Here is a 23,245-nt window from a genome sequence, read left to right on the forward strand (position 1 = left end):
CTCCCAGGCAGATGTCAGCATCCCACAGAAGGATTGGAACAGGCTGCTTTTATACAGTTATGAAATGCTTTCGATAACCAAAGTATTCAGAAAAACTCCTATGAATACTGCTACTTGAGGTTTGAGAATAGCTTGAGCAAAAAACAGGTAACTTGCTCACCAGGGTCAGTGTTGAATGGAGCTCTGATTTATCGATATTTTGAAAGAACTGTTCTGCATTTGACTAGGAAAGAAAAAAATCTGTTTCCAGCCACAAGTTAAAGATATTTTAATCTGCTTAGTATAAGACTGCAATACCTCTGATGGATGTTCACTTTCTGTATTATTCTTTTGTGGGAATAAAAGCCAAGAAATATGTTTTTCTTGATTTCTTTTTTTTTTTTTCCAGATGTTCGTTCATTACTCTATTTTTATTTTTGCTTTTCTTTTACTATGTGGTAGTAGGTGCATCTTGTGATGAATGTTCAAGAATTCCTTACATTCTTGGTTAACACAAAATTCATACTTATTGGTATAGCAGGTGCCTTGTTCTACGCATGCTTTGTCCCAGTCAGGTGTTCACCAGGCTGGCAAGGGCCTGGAGGCATGATGCTGTTTTTTAGCACCCCTTCTGCCAAGGACTGACCTAGGAAGAAGATACTGTGCAAATAAGAACATTCCTAGGAAATAAAGAGCAATTCCTTACTTAGAAAAGTGAGAGCCAGTGGCAATAAAAAATAATTAATCAAATAACTTCTGTGAGCTTCTGCATTACCTTGTGCAAGGACAGGTGTGGTGGTGGTGTTTGTTTTGTTCTTTTTTTATTTAAGAGCAGGTAAGAACTGAGCTTTAAAAGTTGCGTGTGAGAATGTTATCTTGCTTAGGAGCATTCCCAGTTACTTTATAAGTAGAAGTAGGAAATAAATATTATGAGAAATAGCCAAAATTGATATTTATTTTTTTTTTTTGAAAGGAGGAGAAAAAGATCTTAGTAGGAATTTCTGAAGGGAAAATAAAGTTGTATATAGAAGATGAATAGAAATACGAACTACAGAGCAGCAGAATATAGTAAAAATTAGTCTCAAGGATGTGCTTAACACACTGTGAAGAACACTTTTAAAGTTGATTCAGTAAATTGAGATGTAGGAAGGGGGAGCATTATTTTAAGCTGTGTTTTCATTTCTCACCATTTCTGCCCGTCATAAAAAGATGAAACTGCTGGAGTAGCCAAGCAACTATTGAGACAAGTTGTGAGTGAATGGAAAAGGACCAGTTTATAGAGTAATTGTTGGGAAGCAGTATTTCATTTTAGATGTGGTTTCTACATCTTAGAAGTGAAATATTTACTCCTCACAGGGGAGAACCAGAGTGACTTCAGTCTTGAGGAAAAGTGTCTTAGGAGAACTTGAAGAAAGAGTGAAAGAAGTAAATATTATTTGTAGCACAAATTTGGTGCTGTACAGTAATCCAAGTTTCTGTACCATGCTGTTAGTGATAAAAATGTGGTACTTAATGCCATGTGTATATTAACATCTAATGGCTTCTGAAAACAGAAGAATCAGGAATCTGTCTTATTTGGGGAAACAGCACTGGATTTCTGAAGATGCTCACTGTTTTTTAAATCAGCTCTTTGATCTTGCTCAATTACCTGCTTGATTCTTCTTGTTACTTCTGTCTGATCAGAGGCTGCAGCTACAGTGATCAGCAATATTGATAAAAATCCTGAGAAGGGCAACCTATAAATCAGCATATGTTATTCTAGCTTCACAGTTCTGCTTCATTTTCAAAGCACCATCTAGTGGTTTGAACTCCGGTGTGGAAATGAATAATTCTTAGCTGTTTGTTCTGCAGCTCAGCAGCTAACTTAGAGTAATTACCTCAAGTCTTATTATTTCTTAGCCTTGGTTTACCTATGTCTGAAAAAGTCAAGTAGGTAAACTCTTGCAGTTGTCAACTAAGAGATTTGTTTGTCTGTGCTTAATTACTTGGTGAATAGAGTTAAATCCAGCTTTATTGATGACCTGGATGAGGGGATTGAGAGTACAATACCCTCAGTAAGTTTGCAGATGACACCAAGTTGGGAGGAAGTGTCGATCTGCCTGGGGGTAGGAAGGCCCTATAGAGTGATCTGGACAGGATGGATCGCTGGGCTGAGGCCAATGGGATGAAGTTCAACAAGACCAAGTGCTGGGTCCTATATTTTGCCCACAGCAACAGCAGATGATGCTGCAAGCTTGGGGCAGAGTGGCTGGAAGACTGCATGGAGGAAATGGACCTGGGGTTGTTGGTCAGTACTGGGCTGTAGATGAGCCGGCAGTGTGCCCAGGTGGCTGGGAGGGCCATCCTGGAAAACAGAAACAGCGTTGCCAGCAGGAGCAGCCAAGTGCTCCTTCTGTACTCAGCTGTGGTGAGGTCGCACCTGGAATACTGTGTTCAGTTTTGGGCCCTTTGCTACAAGAAAAACATTGAAGCCCTGGAGTGTTCCAAGAGAAGGGAAACAAAGCAGTGAGGGGTCTGGAGCACAAATCTTGTGAGGAGCAACTGAGGGAGCTGGGATTGTTCAGTCTGGAGGGGGCCTAGGGGTGATCTGACTGCTCTGTATCCTACCTGAAGGGAAGTTGTGGTGAGGTGGGAGTGAGCCTCTTCACCCCTGTAAGTAGTGATAAGACTGGAGGGAATGGCCTCAAGTTATGTCAGGGGAGATTCAGGTTGTGCATTTGGAATAATCTCTTCTCTGAAAGAGTGGTCAGGTACTGGAATGGGCTGCCTAGGGTGGTGGTGGAGTCACTGTCCCTGGAGGTGTTCAAGACACACTTAAATGTTGTACTGGGGACATGGTTTAGTGGGGGAATATTGGTGATAGGATGGTTAGACTAGGTGATCTTGGAGGTCTTTTCTAACCTTGCTGATTCTATGATTACTCTGATGCGAGAGAAATGCATATGCCTTGCAAAATGACTCTTCTGATGTGGATTACTGTAAGCAGAGTTACAGTGTATCAGATTGAAGGTCCATCTAGCCTGGTGTCATTTCTGGTGGCTTTCAGTGTCCTGTAACAGATGCCTTGGGGAAAAAGATGAGATGAATGGAAAGTGATATGTCCCCTGGGCTTTTATTTCTTTTCAGTTTATGGTAGTCTGCATCTTAGGTGCATGCTCAGCTACAGATTATGCCCTTATAATTCAATAGCTTGGGAACATTTTTCCTTAGTATCTAATCATTTTTTTCAGTCCATTTATACTTCTGGCTGCCATAATGACTACTAGAAATGAGTGCTTAAAGTGAGGCTCATTCTAGTGATGTGTGTTTTCAAGTGTCCATCAGTGTGACCTGATGTGCCCTTGTCCTGCAGATTCCCTTCTGCTCTTTGTCTTGGATCTTGAGATCCCCCTGACTGCACTGCCATGGTGGTAGCAGAATGTAGAGAAAAATACTTTTTCTTTCTAGTGCTTTTTGATATATAGGTATATTTTTAGAACACAATGTGTTCTATGTTATTTAGAAGAATGATGATACAAAAAATAAAAATAAAAATCTGCATTGAGCCACAGTCTTCAAGCTCAAGTATTTTTAGAGTGCCCAGAGAGTGCTTTATTCCTGAGCTAAGTGAAAGAAACTAGCAGTAAAAATACCTTTGACAAGATTCGTTGAGTTATTTCAGTAGTTATTTCAATGGTTACTGTCTCCTGTCCTGGTAGTTTTGCTAACAACATTCATTTGAAAATGCATTCAGTAATGCTATTTTAAAATAATCATGTTAAAAATAAATTAATTGAAGGCTGAGTTGGTATGTTTGGCTCATGTCTGCAAACTGACCTGCCTTTGCAGTGCATCTGACAAAGCAAGTTTCTCAAGCTTGATTGTTTTACTGGAAGGTGTTGCTACATTGGAGTCTGTCTTACCCATTCTCATGAGTCTTTGTTTTCATTTTCAAGATACAAAATATGCAAGTACTACTTTGTAACTAAAATTGCCAGCTAGGGATAACTGTTTAATGGCCTCATGTTTGCTTTCTGGAAGTGAACTGCTGCCCTTCAGGCAGGCTGAAGCTATTTAGTCCCCTCAGCCAGAGCTATCCCAAGTCAACAAAGCAGAGCACTCAGCCTACATACAGCAGGCATTGCTGTATAACAGAGCCCAGTTTTCCTTTGCTGAAGCAGCCTCAGCTGCCTCCTGTTGGAAAGCAGGTAGGTGACACAAGTTCTGATACACTTTATAAAGCCGTAGGTTTAGGATACGGGAAGAGGTGAGCTTTTGGGGAGATTGTATGTTTGTGTAAAGAAGGTACAGCCTTCCTGTTTCAGCACGCCTTGCTGCTAAAACTGGAGGGTCTAACTCTTATTTTGTTACATATTTGATGAGGTGGATCAGGCTTGCTTCATTCTGTTTATATTTCTGTTCTCCTCTGCAGCCTATGGGATTTTTCTTCTCGTCTCCCCAGTAGTCAGTAACAATTGTGCATTGCCTCCATGGACCTGGCCTGGAAATTCTTGATGTTCCTGATCCTCTTGATGGTGGCTCTGCTTACTCCTATTCTTCTACATTCACTATCTTTTCCTCCTTAGAGTATTAATGCTTCTGATATCATTTAGGATCAGGATGCCCTGAAGAACTGATCAACAGGAACTGGGTTATAGAAGGAAATAGGATTCTACAGTGAGGCTGTGAGTATGTATAGCGTTGCACAGTAAGTGAGACTGACCTTTGAGAATGTCATGTAAAGACTTCCCCTGCTTTGCTCTGTCTTTATAGGCTACAGGATCATCTTTTTCTTTCACAGAATCTTATCCACTCTCGATAGCTGTTCAGAATGAATAACGTAACAGTGAGCATCGTGTCACTTCCATGTACTCCTGGCTGGGTGAATGAATGAAAGGAGGGCTACTGGGCAAAGGACACTGAGGGGGAGAGATGAAGATGAGGTGGTGGAAGAAAGTGCTTGGAATAAAAATGTCTGAAATACAATTTAAGGGTGAAAAAAAAAGACACTCTCAGATTGCATTCTTTATATTTTCAACTGGGGCATAGGTGAAAATAAATTGGCATGATGTTTATGCTGGAATGTGTTAATTCCTGCCATCAGCCAGCACTTTGATCTCTGAGAATTACAGGTGGTTGTAGCTAAACTAACCAGATGTTCAGGGTGTTCTGCATTTCTGCATTGCATACTTCTAATTTTCACCTTCCTTTGTAAACCTTTTAAAGGTAGGAAAATTTTCCTGAAATTAATCAGATAGTGTGAATAATCGGTTTGCTCAAGTTTCTTCTCAATACCAATATTATACAGCTGAGCGTGAAAGGATTCTTGTATGTTTGTCTGATCTTGGCTTTTGGATGTTTGTTATCTTAGGAGTCTATTTAGGAGCGAGGGGAGGCTCTCACATCAGTGCCTCATTGCCTGATTCTCCTTCTATAAGCACCAACCGTTGGTAGACATTTCACCTTCCTGTCTGTTTCCAGCTGCTGGAGTTTTAGTGCTTCTACCATACAAATAAGAAGAACATTTCAGACTGCTTTCTGCCAGATTCCCTGCAAGAACCACCTGCTTTTATTTAATTTTCAAGATTCAGAAAGATAGAGTACCTGCACTTCTGAATGTGCTATTTAATGCTTTTGTAAAGTGTTTTTATAGAGATGAATGAGTGTACTTCATTTACTTGACAGCCATATAGAGGTACCTTGACGCAATTGAAATGATGTCATTCTGTGGTGCAAGGTGGATTATGAGAATAAGATAGAGTTAAAAGGATGTAAAAGTAGAAGAAATCATAAAGAGCTGTAAAGCAAATCTCATCTTACACACATGATTTCTTTTGCCTTGGGTTTTAGAGGTGTAAGAGATGAAATGAAAATAGTAGTCAGTCCTTGGTGGTGTTTGGTGTGTGTTCAAGCTGGAATGTGCTGCCTGTGGGGTTCCATGTGTGTAGGTCCTCTGGGGATATGTGGTGGGATCCCTTATGTTCTTGTGTAGGCTCCACTGATTTGCTAGGTGGTGGTTGAGGCGTGTTAGAATGTTGTGTGTTGATTTAGGCTTTTTTTAATCAAAATTTGATTGTTTGGTTTTGATAGTTTGGCCATGTTTGGAGGCTTTTTTTTTTTTTTCCAGAATAAAAACTAGCGAGGATTGTTTCAATATATGAGCTTTCACTGTACTTTGTAGGTATTTTGAAATGTTTGTATGGAACTTAAAATGGGAATGTGATGTTGTGATGAGCAACAAACAATTGGAAGAAGGCTGATTAATTTCTGTGTCTTGTGTTAAGAAGTGTATCTTGTTTAACTATTGGTGTTCACTGATGTCATTGTTCATTTGGTTAATTTTTCCTTCTAATTAAGTGATTAGCAAGAAATTACTTCCAAACTGGTATGTTCAGGTGTAGAACAGGGATTCAACTTGAAAAACAAATGATTATTAAAAAATGAATGCATCTTGAAAAAGGCACAATTTAAATTTAGGTATAAACTTTTTTTCTGTAGCAATGTTCTATTAATTTCTTGATACAGTGTGTATATCAATATATGTACATGTGCTCATTTGTTATTATGATGTTAGCAAATAACGACAGGTGAATCATTGTCTAGTTGTTTGTTTCCTACCTGAAACAGAGCTAGATGGTTGTTTGAATTCACTTGACTTGATCAGTATTTAAAAAGCTTCTTAATTAGAGAAAACATTTACGCACTAAATATCAATGCATACTTTTTCAAAAGAATAAAGCCTGTCAAATTACTGCAAATACTTCTTGATGAGTACTCCTGAAGAATCTCTAGATGACCTTGCTGCTGGAAGCAATGGTTTCGGCGTAAGAAAGCCAAGCACAGCTTTGGCTCAAGCCCAGAACTGTGTGTTACTGGGCAGGCCAAGTGATGCAGTGCCATCAGGGCGATTCTGGCTCATTCTCGTTCTCTTTCTCTCTGTGCTTACATGTCATGAGTGATCCACAACTCATGTGTCTTCTGTGTGTTCTTAAACCACCAAACAGGATTATTTTTTCTAGCTTTCAAAAGGGGAACTGAGGCACGAAGGTTTAGTTATCCCAAATATAAGTTAATAGTCACAGCAGCCAGAAAAATTTTATGTGGGGTTTCATTATTTTATTCCTTATCCATCATTGCTCCCTGTCCACAACTTTATATGATGTTATTTTTCCTTTTAAGGTTGCAGTACTGTCGTGGTTTATAGCTGAAACTGAAGACCAGATTGTATGTACTTTGCTATTCGAAGACTGGAGCGCAGCTTACTGTTGCCATATGCTAAGATTCACTGCCCAACTCCTGCTTACAAATGGGAACATATGGGAGATAGGTAACGGTGATTTTCAGCTTTTAATTAGGCATGTTCAGACTGGTGCCTCGCTACCCGTGCCTTCAGTCAGTTCTGTGTCATCTTCTCCATCTCCCCCGGTGGCAAAGCCCTTGGAGTGTATCAGCAAAGCTGCTGGGCGAAAAAGTTCACTTTTGCTGAAGCTTTTTGGTTATTTGGGATGGAGGAAGAGTGTCTATCTATTCAATAGCTATCCAGCAGTCGGAAGTGCAAAATACTTTTGAGATGGGGTACCTTACTGAAAGGTGTTACATCTTATTTGGTTTGTGGAGGGGGAAAAAAAAAACGTAATCAACACTGTATAATGAAGTAGGAATAAGAACTGCCATTTAAATGCTGGCATCTGAGATGTAGAGGTTTTGCAGCACTGGATGAAAGCATTGTCAGTAATGATAAAACTCAAACTTTGAACCTCTTTGCTGCAAACTCTTGCTAGAATATGAGTCAGTTTATAGCCACTCCAGATCACAAGTCTGGTTACTTAACTCTGCTACTATATACTGTTTGTGACTCCTTTCTTTTACTGCTTATTAGGCAACTTCTCTGTTGTAATGACAAATTTTTTGTAAAGTACTATCTGTATCCTCAAATATATTTGTGCAGCAGTGATCCTCTAAAGCAACAGAAGTATTCACTCATCTATTTCAGCATTCAAAATATATGAACTCAGTATAATATATACCTATAAAAATATCGGTGGTGTTCTTGTGAATTTTAAGTTGTCTGAAAACAATAGTGCTTCTGCTGAGAGGGCAGGGTTATGGCCAGCCCTGTGCTTTATAGGCTGCTGGCTCTGTGTGAGGATTGGGGTCGTGTTCTGCACTGGATCACGTCCTGACACAGCTGGAGACAAATATCATTTGTTTACAGAAATTTGCAGAGTGTGTTGTCAGCTTCATTGGTGGAGGAGCAGCAGGATCACCTCTTTTTTTGTGGCAACAAGGTCTTTGTATTACCTTGTACAGACCATGAATTTGTCTCTTCGGTCTTTTGGATTTACATTCTATATTCATAACAAGTAGTGGTAGAATGAAGTCTGTAATCTGAAGAAAGATGTATTGATGTCCCACGTTCCAATAGCACCTGTTCTATTGCTCCTTTTGCATGGAAGATGGAGACTTGTATAGTGAGGGAGCAGTCTGAAACCATGGTGAAGTCACGTGGAACTAAAAGAGTTGGACTTGTGATTCAATTCCTTATTGCAAAACATGGGCCCACCTCAAGTTATTTATAGGTGACTTAGGGTACAGACCACGTATAAATGTTAATGTAGGTAATGCTGCGGTGACAAAGGCACAAAGCAAAGCTACAGAAGCAGCGAGCTATGAAAGGATGGGGTTTTGCACAGTTGAACTGCTTGACGCTTCGAGCTAGCTGTGCTTTTAAACAGGGATTGTGAAGGTACTGAAGTATCCAGTTAATGCTGTATTGTCTGTTTGGCATATCTGTTTTCTGTTTCAAGTTAATTATATGAATTGTCAAACTTAGGACTTGCTAATTTGGAGCTTGGAGCCAGTGAAGTGACGGATCAGCCACATTCAACATTTTTAATTAATTTCCAAGTCTTTAAAAGCATCTCCTCTATTTAATTTTCATCAGCTGGTTCACTATTAATATATTTAATGGCAGTATTGTCAGATAATGTAATGTTTTTCACTTTGCTCTTACTGGAATAAGGATTAATGGAACTGTAAGGATGAGGAGAAGTACAATAATTTTAGCTGAAAGAAGTTTATCTTCATTTTGCTTGCTTGAATGGCAGCAAGTAAAAGTTTGCAGTGCTAAATACAAATGTAATATATGGGGTATGCAGAGGCCATCTTTTTACTTTGTGCTCATCCCCTTCCCCATCAAGTGTCAAGTACTGTCTTCACAGCTTACTTTGTTCTGCATTCTGTGCTTTATCTTCTTGCTCAGTGGCCGGAACAGTGAAGAGTTTTGCTCTTTTTGAGAAGCTACTCTCAAAGCAACAGAATTTTCTTCTAAGAGGAATATTTTCTTGAGGGACTTGGGAGGATCTTTCCTTAAGCAAATTGGATTATGATACTGCAGTGTGTGTTTCCATGTCCCTGTGCCCCCTTTCCCCACTGCCCAGTCTGTTAGATCAATGTGGAACAATTAAGTTCAGGAGCTAGAAAAAAGGTGGCATGCTCTCCTCCTAGATTTTTTCCCCACACAGAATACCTTTTGTTGAGGATAAAATAAGTTTTTTGATTTGTGCCACTTTTCTCTGTGGGTTATTTAGAGGGAGTTGGGGAAGTCTGATCTTAATCTGCCTTCAAAATTATTTTTAGGGCATTATTTCCAAATTCTAATTAGGTCTGAAAAATTGATGACAGATGTGCTGAGGAATATGGGGATTGAATAGGAATTGGCTATGAGCAGTGTTGGAGCACCCTCTGCAGCCTCCTAGTTTTCAAATGAGCTTTATACATTTCTGATGATAGCTTAATGGTATGAATATAACAAAAAAACCAACAAGTATCCGGGTGCTTTATGGGTCCATCCAAGTACAATGACAGATTCTTAGGGAAAATAATTAATTAGCATGTTTTAGACCTTTTGTGTCTAGAACCCTAGTGTTTTAGTCCCCTGGTGTCCTAGCATATCTCTCTTGGCAAGAAAATCCTCAGCAGCTTTTGTAGGTTCACTGCAGTTCAGGCTGAAAAGTAAATACTGCTTCCAGTGGAAATTGCATGAGAATTAGTTCTGTATGATGGACAAATTGTAATGCCATTAAATAAACTGGGGAGAAAAGCTTAAGAATTTGCCTTTTTTGAGAGCTAGTTTACTGCCTTCTGATCGCAGTTTTCCCAGGATTTGGTAACCAGTGAATCATATGAGCTGCACATTCAGCAACAGACTAATCTGATGTCATACTGGGACATGGGTTCAGGTCAGGTTGGCAAAGAGCATGGCCAAATGCATTGCCACTGCTATGGCCTTCCTGGAAACATCTGGGTTTCTTCTAATCTGCTGCTGAACAGCCTGACCCTGTTTAATTTATGAGCCAACCTAGCTGGGTGAAGAATAACGTGCAGTCCTCACTGCCTTACGAGACAACTGAGCTGCAAAGTCCTTGTGATTTGTTTTCATAGGGGAATGCTATTTTGAATGTACAACTGCAATTTAATTTTTTTCTGTAATATCTTATTAAATTGGTGATGCTGTGTGAAACCTTTGTTACTTCAGTATCTTTAAAGGATTGGTACAGAATAGTGTAATGGTATCAAGTAATCAATTATGTGGATTTTTTTCTTTTATGTCTGCGCAGAATTGCATTGCTTTGATGCTATTACATCAAAGCTTTTTGTACGTTGTAATTGTAAATAGATAGACAATTGGGCTCTGAGCAAGCATCAGAGAATTGCAGAAGGGATGAGGCTGGAAGGGACCTATGCAGACTGCATGTTGCATCCCCTGTGCTCAGAGCAGGATTCTCAGGCCAATATCCAGCGGTCTTGACCTGTTTCCCCAACTTCCTCTCTGGGCAGCCAGTTCCAGTAGATGGTCAACTGGCTCCTGGTTGGCTTCAGGGCCTTATCCCGCGGGATTTTTCTAAGCCAGACCCTGAAAAGGCTGAATCTTGTGATGTCTGAGGGCTGTGATTGCCTTTTTGTTTTTGTAAAAACTCTATTCTTAAATAGATGCTAAAATCACACTAACAATTTATTGTATTAAAAGTACACATAAAAAAGGATTCACTATTTCAGTATTGTAGTTTGTAAGCAGAATGTACTGGGCCTCAATTAATGTTCTCAAACTTGTCAGAAATGGTTTTTTCCACTTCTTGGGACAATCTATTGCTCTTTCCCTTTAGTTGGGTCTTTTCTGACTCAAAATGCCAATCATTTTTTCCTGCAGATTAATTTAGCTTCCTTCTTTCATGAGCCTGAATGAGTGTGGAAGAAGTCATCTTTCTTTTAACTCCTTACACATGAGAATGTTGTTGTTCATGGTGTTTTTTTTTAGTTCTTTGTCCTCAATGAGCTATAATTGTTTTAGTACATCTATAAGCTGTATTTTTGGAAAATTCTTCTTCTTTCTTTTTGCTCTTTTTCCAGTTTGAGATGTAGATTTTATATAAAGGTTGATGGCCAGTTCTTTGACTAGGTAAACAGGAGTGCCATGCAGACTGGAATGCACTTCTAGTGGTTATGTGTGATCTTGGTTTTATCAGTGTTATGACATTGACTTCTCTTCAGTTTATGATCTGTGGTAATTAGTTGATCCTGCTTTGAATTGCTCATTCATTAGAACCTATTTTTCTTGAGTACTGCTTTCTTGGTTCATTTCTGTTAGACCTGAGCTTGTCAGTTGATGAGTGAGCTCTTCAGTGTTCCCGTTGCTTCCCCAACTTTGCATATAGTATTTGTTGGAACTCTTGCTGGGTTGACTCAGCCTATAGGAAAATGGTGTATGGTTTTTTGAGAATTGAACTGACCTCACTTCCACTCTGGTTCCTTCACCTTAGCATTTTTTTCAGTTTGAAGTGTAAGAGCTGACTAGCAGCCAGGCTGGTATGTTGGAACAAGGGAGTAAGATTCTGGAGAAATGGGATTTCTATTGACAACAGCAAGTCATTACAGTTCATCTGTAAAATGGAGTCAGTTTATTGTAATGTAAATTCTGTTCCTGCTTTGGAAAGCATTGTTCATGCCTTAATGCAATTCAAGTGGACTATAACCACACTTAATTATTTTCTTAAATTGTACAGAGCCAGACCCATGACAGAATTTGAAGCATACTCAGACTTTAATAGCCTACAGTATATACACAAGCACTTAAGCAGGCTTTTATTTCTATCTGGATTGTTTCTTTAGTTTGTTAATAGTGTCACATGAGACAGTGTGAAGAGTTCTAGTAAGGCAAAAGAGGACCCTCCTCTGTTCACTAGACCAGTCATGAAGTTGCAATTGAAATTTTTTTCAATTTGTCCTTAGTATAAGAAAATAATGTTAATAGTACAATAATATATTGGCCTTTTAAATATTGCAAACTTAGTTTCATAATTCTACCAGCCTTTCACATTTCATATCTTCCTAAGTGTTGCCTTAAGCTGAGTTTTCCATAATTCTTTGAATTCTTTTCCCTTCCTTGTCCCTTTTGCTTTTGGCTTGAGACAAATGAAGATCTGGGAGATGCCATAAATAAGCATGAAGTAACCAAGGCTATTGAAGGGTTTGCAGTGCAGAAAGCCAACCATATCCTGGGTTGCATCAAGAGAAGCATGACCGAGCAAGTTGAGAGAGGTGATCCTGCTGCCTCCTCTGCTCTCATGAGACCCCACTTGGAGAACTGTGTTCAGTTCTGGGGTCACCAACACGAGAACGAATTGAAGCTGTAGGATTGGATCCAGAGGAGGGCCATGAAAATTATCAGAGGGCTGGAGCACCTCCCCCAAGAGAACAAACTGAGAGTTGGGCTCTTCATCCTGGAGAAGAGAAGGCTCTGGGATAGACATTATAGTGGCCTTCCAATACCTGAAGGAACTTAGACTAAAGCTGGGGAGAGACTTCCTATAATGACTGATTATATTCTTGTTTTACTTTGTGGTTTCCTTTGACTTCTGCAGTATTTATTTGTGGCATCCTGGAATGTTTTTTTTTTTGTGTGATGTTGAATTAAGTATTTTTTTGAAGTCTCTTCAGGGAAAACTTCAGGTTTGAGTTATGGCTTTCCTTTTATAATGAAAGTAGCCAAAAGTCCAAGGTGTAGCTCTTGATTTAAGTATTATGGTAGCAAATGGATGAAGAGAGTCTGCAAGACCTCAGCAGTTTCTTAGGTAGCTTGTTGAGTGTTTGCAGCAGAAGAGAGCCTGGGGCAGGGTGGCTGCTGCTGGTGTGTGTTGAATGTGTGTTGCTGCCTAAAACAGCCTTATTTTGAAAACCCCAGTGCTTGAGAACAAACCTACACTGACTTCTTTTTTTTGTCAAAGGCCAGCTTTAGCCTAGTGCAGCTGGCCTGCTTCCTACATCAAGGATGGAAAAGATGCTTCTGCAGCTAAGAGATTATAGCCCCTGCAGGTAGCTTTTGGTGTTGTTTGCCACCTGGAAGAGCTACTGTTCTCTTGTGCTCGTGGCTGCCTGTAAAGCTGGGTAGGTCATTTTTGCATATCTGTGCCTGCTGCTGCTTGAGCTCCAGAGGTGAGCTGAGAAATTGACTGCTAGCACTTGAAGTGCTGTTATTTTTTCCATAAGAGGCACTTTCTGTTCTTGTAAATAAAACAATTGTTGGTCAAATATCTTAGGGGTTTTGAAGAAAAGAGATGAATCATAGCAATCAATAAATGTTTGTATATGCTATGTAGGATTCCTCCAGTTTCTGACCTTTCCTTATGTCATGTTCTTCCACAAGAAAAATTTCAAATAAGCCTGAAAGACACTGAAGGACATCCACAGTACTGATTGTGTTACTTTAGTCTGTTTTTCTCTTCTGACTTCAGTCTTTTATCTATTGAATACAGTACTGGCCACTTTGAATCTTTGTTTTAAAGGCTATATGGTTTCCAAGAATAAAAGAAATTGATGGAAAAACTTTTTATTTTTAATAGTATTTGCCATAACTTGGTTTATGCTCACTTGTTTTCATCTAGCTTTTGCAAATAGTGTTTTCGTTGGTTCCAGAATGCTGTTAGTGGAGCGACTGCCTGAAGGTAAAGTCCAATTACTGTCTTAGGAAATTCACACTGGTTATGGCATTTCTCTGTTCTCCAGTCTGAAGACTGGAAAATATTGTATCTATTTAAGATAACTTACTGGTTTAGTTGAATGGGTAGAAGAAAATAGGAGGATTGGAAGCTTGTTTTTTAAACATAAAACTTTCAATATATTTTGGCATTGAAGTTTGCAGGTATTAATAGGCATGATTTTGTTGGTAGTTTTGTCATGTTTGCAGAGAAACTTGAAGAAAGAATTGTTGTCTTTTTCTCTCTTTTATGCATTGCTCCTCATCCCTCCCCTTCCTCTGCCCCTACCCCCCCCCCAAAAAAAAAAAAAAGAAAAAAGCTTTATGAGTTTCTTAATGCTAGGAACAAGCCCAAGTAACTTATTTGAGAAAGATAGTTGGGGCTGTCAGGCTGCATTTAGCATGATCTGTTGTCGTGTCTCAGAGCTGTCAGCAAGAGAGGGATCACTGTAGAATAGCATTATAGCATGACTGTGGGTTGATGTGGGTTCAAGTAGTCACTAGGATTTTGTTGGCCTTTTCTCGGTGTTTCTAATCCTTGGTACCTTCAGTTTCGTTACCTGTGTCAGTTCAGCTAAAGCTCACAAGGATTTGATAATCTTATGCTTACCCTTTTGGCATCATCTGTGTAGTTGAATGTCAAGTAGCAGAGATGTGGCCATCTCAAAACTCCGGCACAATTTTGGTCTTTTCCTAAAAGTGAAGTGGCCTGAGGTTTTCTTGATTATGAAGTCCTGCTTAAAATAAATAAAAATATGTTTAACTGCTGTAGCTTGAAGTAAAGTAACTCTACCTAGGTGTGGAAGAAATGCTAAGTCACAGCTTGGATCAGTGATTGAGCACCTGGTGGGAAGGCAGGGCCAACCCAGGGGAGCGCAGCTGCAAGCAATGCACCTGAGTAACTGGAAGGGGTGGAGCAAGGGTCCAGCCTTTCTCAGACCTCATTTAAGGGTTGGCAGAGGAGGTAAGGGTATCTTGCTGGAGACCTCTACGTAGCTGAAGCCTTCCAAAGGTTAGCAGATTCTTTCCTTTGTTTCTGTGCATGTGGCTGTTGCATTTGAGCAAGTCCTCGCTTGCTGCAGCTTAGGACTTTGCTACTCTGCTGCCATTGCTTTGCTTTCCATTGCATTACACTGGGGAACAAGTCAAATTACACAGTTGCTGCTAGATTAGCCCGTGTTGTATCCCCATTGTCCCACTTTTCTAAACATCAGCAGTATTTGAGCTTTAACTGATATTTCCAGCAGCTTTGTCTGAACAATTGGTGAACTTGAGCAGAAAGCCTTATGAGAATGGGATGTGAAGCTTGAACCCCAAGGCCTCTGTTGACCCCAGCTGTCCTGTGATTCTATAGTTGTATAGTAAGGCAGAGTCCTCATTTTGTCACATGAAAAGTGTGGAAGTTTGCCTTTTTGTATTGGAATTAATCTGATTATAGTGTATTAATCTCAACTTTGAATACCCATAGGTGATGTTTCACTTCTGCTTTTCCCTTGAACAAATTTTGGGCACAATATAGTCCTGTGGTTTATGTTGTTTGCTTTCTTTTCCTCCCTCCTTCAGAATTGCTTTTTGTATACCTTGTTCAGAAGCTGAATTTCCTGAACTGCTTAAAAAGGATCAAATCAGCCCTTCTTGATAGATTCATTTTTGTTGAGGAATTGTCCTTTTCCTTTCCCACAACAAGGAGAGGTTTGCCAGTTTCAGCAGAATGTTAGTTGCCACCAGTGGAGTTACTTTGTTCATGCACTGAAAGAGCAGGGTGAAGTAATAAGTTATTTTATGGATGTACATCTCCATCTTGGGAACATTTTTTTTTTTTAATCACAAACGTTAATGAAAAAAGCCATGTAACTGGTATAATGTTAGGGGTATGTCTTTAGATGAGTCAGTCTTCATTTTAAGAAGTTTATTTTCTTAGTGGTGATGTTAACAGATGAAAAACTTCTATTGGAGCAGCTTGGAGATTAGTGTCCTGTATGTCATTTATTCTACCTGTTGAGCAAGCAGTTTAATAATATTGGAGGAAATTCTTTGTGGAAGAATTATGTTAGACTCTTGCTGTTATTACTTTTTAAATCCATCTTGGCATGCTGTACCACAACTATTTTTTGTTAAGCTGGAGACTATTTATCAAGAAATAACTGGAAAGTGAGGCTGGAGAGATTCTCTCGGGTCTCCAGGTTATTTCTCTGCTCAGAGCTGGGCAGACTTCCAAGTTAAATCTGATTCCAAATTAGGTTGGGTTGCTTAGGTTGCATCCATTGAGTTATAATCTTAGTTTTCAGGTGGATGGAGTAATTACTGTAAATGTGTATTACAACGTATATAAATATAATTAGGATGTGAATGTGTGTACACAAGTTTGTCTTGAACTTCTTGATTTTGACGCCTACCTTTCTCTCTGCCTTTATAATGTTCTCCGTAGGGACAAATTGCTCAGTGTACAGATATTAATTTGGGGGAGAGCAGAAGCCTAATACAGTTATTGGGGGCAGGAGAAGAGGCTTTTTTCTGTGGCTTAGGAAGTCTATTCCTAGCTCCCTGCTTGCCTGTACATTGCCTGCCTGCCTGAAGAAGCAATGTGTGGGACTGCAGTGTAGTGGTGAGACAGTAAATATGACCAAAAGCTCATAGAGATATGGAAGGAAAACAGATCTGCTGTCTGGTATTACACTTGTGGTCCTGTATTACTGTATTGAGAGCTTAGCTCAGATTCTGAGACTGGGGACGACTGAGAATAGGTCAGAAAAAATTTCCCTGTGGTGTGCTGAACGATTTAGAAACTGAGATTGGAGTGACATCCTTGTCCTTTTCCAAGTCGATGGAAATTGTATTGCTTGCTTCACAGGAAGCAAAACTTCCTATCCAGCTTTTGGTAGGCATTATCTGGTCTAAGACTTTCAGACAGAGTGTTTTGGTGTGAGGTTTTTTCCCCTGAAAATTTTTTCTCCCAAGTGATGAGGAGAAGGTAAGTAAATGACTGTAGTGCCTGGAAGTGTAGTCACATGTCACATTAGTTACTTCTGTTTTCTTCTACTAGGACATAGAAATGTCAGTGTCCTAGTTAGTGTTTATTTAATTTAGATTTTTGAAGAAAGAGCAATTGGCGTGACCTACCTGCTCTGGGACAGAGCTGCTCTCAATAGCCTTTCTGTCACATGCGATGTCCCTAACGTGAGACATAGGAGACTTGGTGCAGCCAGTGCAAGTATTGCATGACTTAGCAATTTCACAGCATCAGGCAGAGTTGCTGTGATGTGCAGAAACAGTTTCCAAATGGTGGCAGTGAGACTGGAAAAGCTTCAGTTATTCTCAGTAGTGTTTTGTAACAACTGACTGCCCAAATCCTACTAGATAATTGGCCTCCATTGTAGTAATTACTTTATAAAGTCACTCAGTACACAAACTGAATGCACATCTGAAGTGGATGTGACTGTGTGTGATGACTGGACACGAAATACTTCAGAAGTAGTTCTGTATGTAACAGTATTTCTAATCAGATGTTTGGATTATTTCCTTAGCAGCTATAACTTGTGTACTGTGGCTGAAAACAAATTGCCCATCAGAGTCCAGTCTGTACAAAGAAACTTCCATAACTTTTGAGATGATATTATTTTCAGCGTTTAACATCGGTTTATGTAGGTTGCATGTTCTGTTTCTTCATGCATATATCAACTAAAAAAAACCCCTCATTTTCTATAGCAATGGCAGTTTAACGTGATTTCTCACTTATTAGAGGAATTAGTGAAAAAAACCACTATATATCCAAATGCATATAGCACTTAAATGCAAGGGAATCAGGTAACCTTTGGAAACATAGCTGAAAACGTCCAGTCCTATGATGTAGCACTCTTAAGTGCAGGTTTCAATAACCTTTACGAATGTGTTTTAACACAGTAGGTAGAAGCTGGAATATAGCATTAGTATTTTTGCTGAATTCTGTTATTTGTACACTAAGAATGAACACAGTTTCAAAACACCCTCATTGAAAATCAGTCAAATATAATTGGGGGTGGGTATTTTGTGCTTCTGTTTTGTTGTATTTGAGATACTTCCAGCAGCTTAACAAGTGAATCTCTGCATGAAGTTGTGTGTGTGTGGAATAGTACGGGTGGCAGTGGCTGCAGGAAGGCAGGTGCAAATTTCTGTTGCTGCATTGGAGGCCTTTTCAGGTTTGCATTTTCCTGCTTGTTTGCTTTAATGCTATCGATTCTCAGATGTAGAGGTGGCTGTGGGGAATAATTGAATAAGCATTATAGCTTAGATCATCATAGGTCATACTGCATTGCATTGGTTGTTGAGAACAGAGTTAGTTAAAAACTAACATTAATAACTGAACCTTAGCTAATGGTGTCACTGATTTCTACTGAGGTTCTTTCTTAGAAAGGTTTAGCTGAGCAGCAGATGGAGGCAAAGAGTACTCATTATGACAAATGCTATCTTTTCTGTTTTTTTTTCCCTTTTGTTTGAATAAGCAGTGTATATTTTTATAGCTGGCTAGGATCAAAGCACTGATACTTAACATGTGCAGTGTAAAAGGCCAACTGCTGACAGGGCAGTTTTTATGTTGTATTTTCTTATTTGGCATGACATTTTTATGGTGAAGCTCAAAGAAATCAAAACTTCAGTCCTGCCTTAAATCCCTCACTATCCGTGGTGTTTTTTCCATCTCTGCTGTGCTTTGGAGAAATGAATCTGTAGCGTGTTGGTAACTCTTAGTTCTTCCACCCTTGCAGACTGGTGCTGCTGAGGCAGGTTGGTCTGACTATGGGCTTTGAAGTGTTCCAAGCTTGTATTTAGAACTAAGCTATGTATCATGAGCACTAGGCAAAGTGGGAGAACTAGAGTCCTTAATAACTCTAAGTTGGTTACACTGGGTACATTGGGTAAACACATTAAAGGTGTTTATCCAGTACATCTGAAAAAGAAAAATCTTTGCTCTTTATTAGAAATTAGTCTGTCTCTGTTATAACTGAATCCAGAGTAAGGCTCTCTATCCTGTTCTTCCTTCCACCTCCCCCCAGCTCTTATAGCAGCCAAAACTACAGAGCTTGAATGTAGGCCAGACTGGGATTTTAGAGACTGCTTCTCCCTTTTTTTCCCTTTGGAATCTGGTGTATGGTTGAGGGTGGCTCTTGGAATGTGGCTGTGCGAGTAATCGTTTAATCTAAGCTGTGTCTATTGCAGGTAGCTTTGGAGTTCAGAAATAGCAGAATGCATTGTAGTCAAACAATGGGAAGCAAATTTAGATTCATTGACAGAGCTGCTGTCACTTGACCACATTGTGCTTCATGAAGTTTGGGACCAATTTAGACAAGATCATCCATGACTGAAGTTAGACTTTTCTCTCTGATGTTGGAGGGGTTGCAGTACGCCTGGCATTCTCATGCATGCAGACCCTGTGGCTAGCACCTACTGTGCTGTTTTATACAGATTATTGGATGGGGTTTTATTGCTATTGGTGCCCATAAGTGGACGGTATATTACAAAATTAGCAATGTGTTGTAAGGGTATATAACATCAACAGCTTTTATTTGTAATACATAAATAACTATAGAATTGTCTTGTAGTTAAAGCAATAGTTTCAGAGATTTGAAAAGTATGCTTCTTTCCAAAGATAGCATGTTCTTCAGCAGCAGTGGTTTATGCTTGTTTGCTTTCTAACAAAAAGGTTGTTAGTGCTTTAGTGTGGAAGGATTCAAAATGCTTCTGAATTTGCACATGAGATCAAAAACCAGAAATTCTTGAATGCTGCTGCTGACTCTCAGAACGCACTGAAGTACCTATAGGTGTGTTGCATAAAATCACCAACTCATTTATAGGAGTGGTGGCTGACTACTTTGGGGAAGGTGGCTTAATAAAGATCCAAGCAGAATAGCCCCTGAAAAGGAGTCTGCCTTACAAAAATGGGTACTAAGTATTAGGAGGGGATTATCCTTCTGAGTAAAGTTGGTAACAATTTTTCATGGAACTCAGTAGGGGGAAAAAAAAAAAAACCCCAAAACATTGTTACAAAGTGAGCACTCTTTTCTTTCCTTTATGTTCTCTGATTTTCTTCTTTCAAGTTTTCTCTGGTTATTAGGAATGAAATTTTGCCTATCAGTGGTTGATGTTGCAGAGGAAAGGCCTTGATATTATTAAACTAGAACCACCGAAGTCTTTCACATCCTTATCAAAGCTGTTGTTATTTGGATCAGTTGGATTTCAAGGCAAACATTTGTTTTGGGGGGCAAAACCACTTGCAACCTGTGTATTTTATTTCTAATGAAATAAATTATTGTAATATTCTTTTTTTTTTTTTCCCCTGGATTTAAGGTCAGATGATGTTTCTGTGCTTTGTGGAATGCATTCAGAAGATAATTAGTAACAATTTACTAATGAGCTATATTTTTGGCATAGTATACAGGAGCTGCATGTGCCCCATGCTTCCACCAACTTGTGGAAATCCTGTGTTTCAGAGCACCTCCTGCAGCTCATGTCTGAGCCTGTGCTTAGCAGGACTGCTTCACATGTGATAGACTGATTTCTGGCATAGTTTCAGATCTTTTTAAGCCTTAACAGACCGTCATTTGAAAAATGTCCAATTTGAAACATGTTTCTCTTAACTTTGATTTTAATCTGGAAAGCTGATATTTACTCTAACTCTAAGGAAAATCAGTAAGAAATGAGGTGGATAGACTTAGAGATGATATTGGCAAAAGAATGAGAAACATGAATGTTCAAATATATTTATACCTAAGTTTCTTTGTGCTTTCTAAGGAAGAATTATCCCAATCAAAAAGTAGTCAAGATAGGGGACTCCTTTTCCTCAGCGTATTTGGTCTGATGTGCTATCTTTCTAATATTGAAGTTGTCCACGTTCTTTTATTTCTTAATTACAAAATTATTTACAGAGTGAGCCACAGACCCTTACACTTTTATGAACTACTTCAAATATAATGTTAAATATAGATTTTGCCACAGTTTCACTATGGAATTTGGGATGTATTGTGTGACAACTATTTCAGTGGGTTGACATGGTCCCCTCACTCAGCTATGTACGCTGCATAGTCTGGCTTCATCTAACCATATTTATTTTCAGAGGTTTTTTTGTTAGAAGTGTGACACTTCAGTGACAAGAAATAGAAGTTTGATTTCTGCTGTTTGAAGTAACGATGTTGAATACAGTGTTCGAAACTGAAGGTATGAATTCAGAATGAAAATTCTAGTTGACCTTTTGTTGCTGATCTTAAGATCTTCAGGCAACATCACAAAACCTTAATAGTATTGTGGTTGCTTTGCAGAGATGCATCCAGTATGGAAGTGATGCATTAAGAACAAATACTGTCTTCTGATCAGGGAAAGACCAAATCCTAGTGAGATGTAAGATTTAAATCTTAAATATGACTCTTAAACTGTTTGTGGAGGAGTAAAAACTGGGTAGTGTTTAAAAATTGGAAAAGATAGGACTGAAGGTGATTATCAGAAAAATCTGTTATTAAAAAAGTGCTCAGGTATCAGTCTGCTGTCACGTTTGATTTGTAGCTCAAAGCTGCATTTTTGTGAGTTCAGTTTTAAATGAAGCTTTTAAAATGAACTAAATAAGAAAATTGTCATTGTAATAGTTTCTCTTTGTAGAATCATAAACTATCTTGAGTTGGAAGAGACCCATGGGGTCCAACTTGCTTGGTGTATGTGATTGGAATATTACAGAATCACAGAATGGCCAGGGTTGGAAGGGACCTCAAGGATCATGAATCTCCAACCCCTCTGCCACATGCAGGGCCACCAACCTCCACATTTAATACCAAACCAGGCTGCCCAGGGCCCCATCCAATCTGGCCTTGAACACCTCCAGGGACGGGGCATCCACAACCTCTCTGGGCAGCCTGTTCCAGCACCTCACCACTCTTTCTGTAAAAATATTTCCCCCTGACATCCAACGTAAATCTCCCCTCCCTCAACTTAAAACCATTTCCCTTTCTTACCTTGTCGATTTTGTTATTGCTCATGTGTGGTTGTATTTGTAATATAGCAGTAATTTAAAACAAATGAAAAGAAAAAAAATGAAACAAAAGAAGCAAAGAAACAAAAGAAACTTGCTGAGACTCCTGTAAGGAATTAGAACTGTTGTAGTGTTGGCTTTAGTAATCTGTTGGTAACCATTCGAAGTGTGCTCATGGCTGCAGAGGAAGCTTCCATGTGAATTCAACGTCTTGATGCTGGAGAATTTAATTATGGAATTAGGGAAACTACACCTCATTTGGTTTTGTCAGCAACAGTTGCACTGGGAAGGTGAGCTGACATTGCACAGCTCTAGGAGCAGTCAGTGCTCTGAGTGCATCAGTTTGCAGAAACTGAACAGCCAGCAGATTTGTTGGCTTTTCTTTAAATGAATGCTGTTTGCAGAAGATTGCTAACTAACCAGATTGCAGACTAACCAGAGACCCTGCGTTCTTCATGGACAGTGCAGGTCCTGGATTTCTGTTGTTATCAGTGACTACGAACCAGCCCGTAATGTGACTCGCTTACTAAACACAAGTCTTCTGGGAAGAGAGCAGCATTCATTTACTGCAACTATTGCCTAGCAGTTATCACATTGCAATGAAAATCTTTTGCTTTATTCAGTGCAAGTTTCCAGGCTTTAAATCATTTTTTTTCTTTTAGTTCTGAAGTAAGCCTTGATGTTATGTTAATGTTCTCTTGCAAAGGTTTTGAACCTTCCAAATTTTTCTGTTACTGCATGTTCTGTGCTTTCAATGTCTTGACAAATTTGACAGACTTGTTCTGCAGGAGAAGCCTTGGAATCAGCAGAACAGAAATAGACCCATTAAACATTTGCTGGAAGGTAACATATAGTGAGAGTTTGAAGGGTACCATAAAGAAATCCTTCCACTCTGAGCTCTGTATATAGAGATCATGTCATGGAACAAGGAATAGATGTGAATGTGTGTATGCATGCAAATTTATATTTCTTTTTTTCTTTACTGTTCAGCTAGGTAACTAATAAATAGTTTTTATCCTTAAAAATGTCACCACTGAATTAACTCTGGCAAATTGTGTCCTGTTTATTAAAGCAGGTGGATAATGTTCTAATTGAGATGATGCAGAATTTGTGTGATTTCTTAAGTATCCTGAAAAAATAAAATACCTGAAGTGTTACCTGCAACTTAATGAAGTCTATCATTTGGTGTTTTTAAATGTGTTAATTTACTCAGCTCAGTAAACTATATGTTGGGATAATGGGCAAATACCTGACTGAGGCCTTAATTT

Source organism: Meleagris gallopavo, chromosome 4 (assembly GCF_000146605.3).
Source record: "Meleagris gallopavo isolate NT-WF06-2002-E0010 breed Aviagen turkey brand Nicholas breeding stock chromosome 4, Turkey_5.1, whole genome shotgun sequence".
NCBI classification, from domain to species: Eukaryota; Metazoa; Chordata; class Aves; order Galliformes; family Phasianidae; genus Meleagris; species Meleagris gallopavo.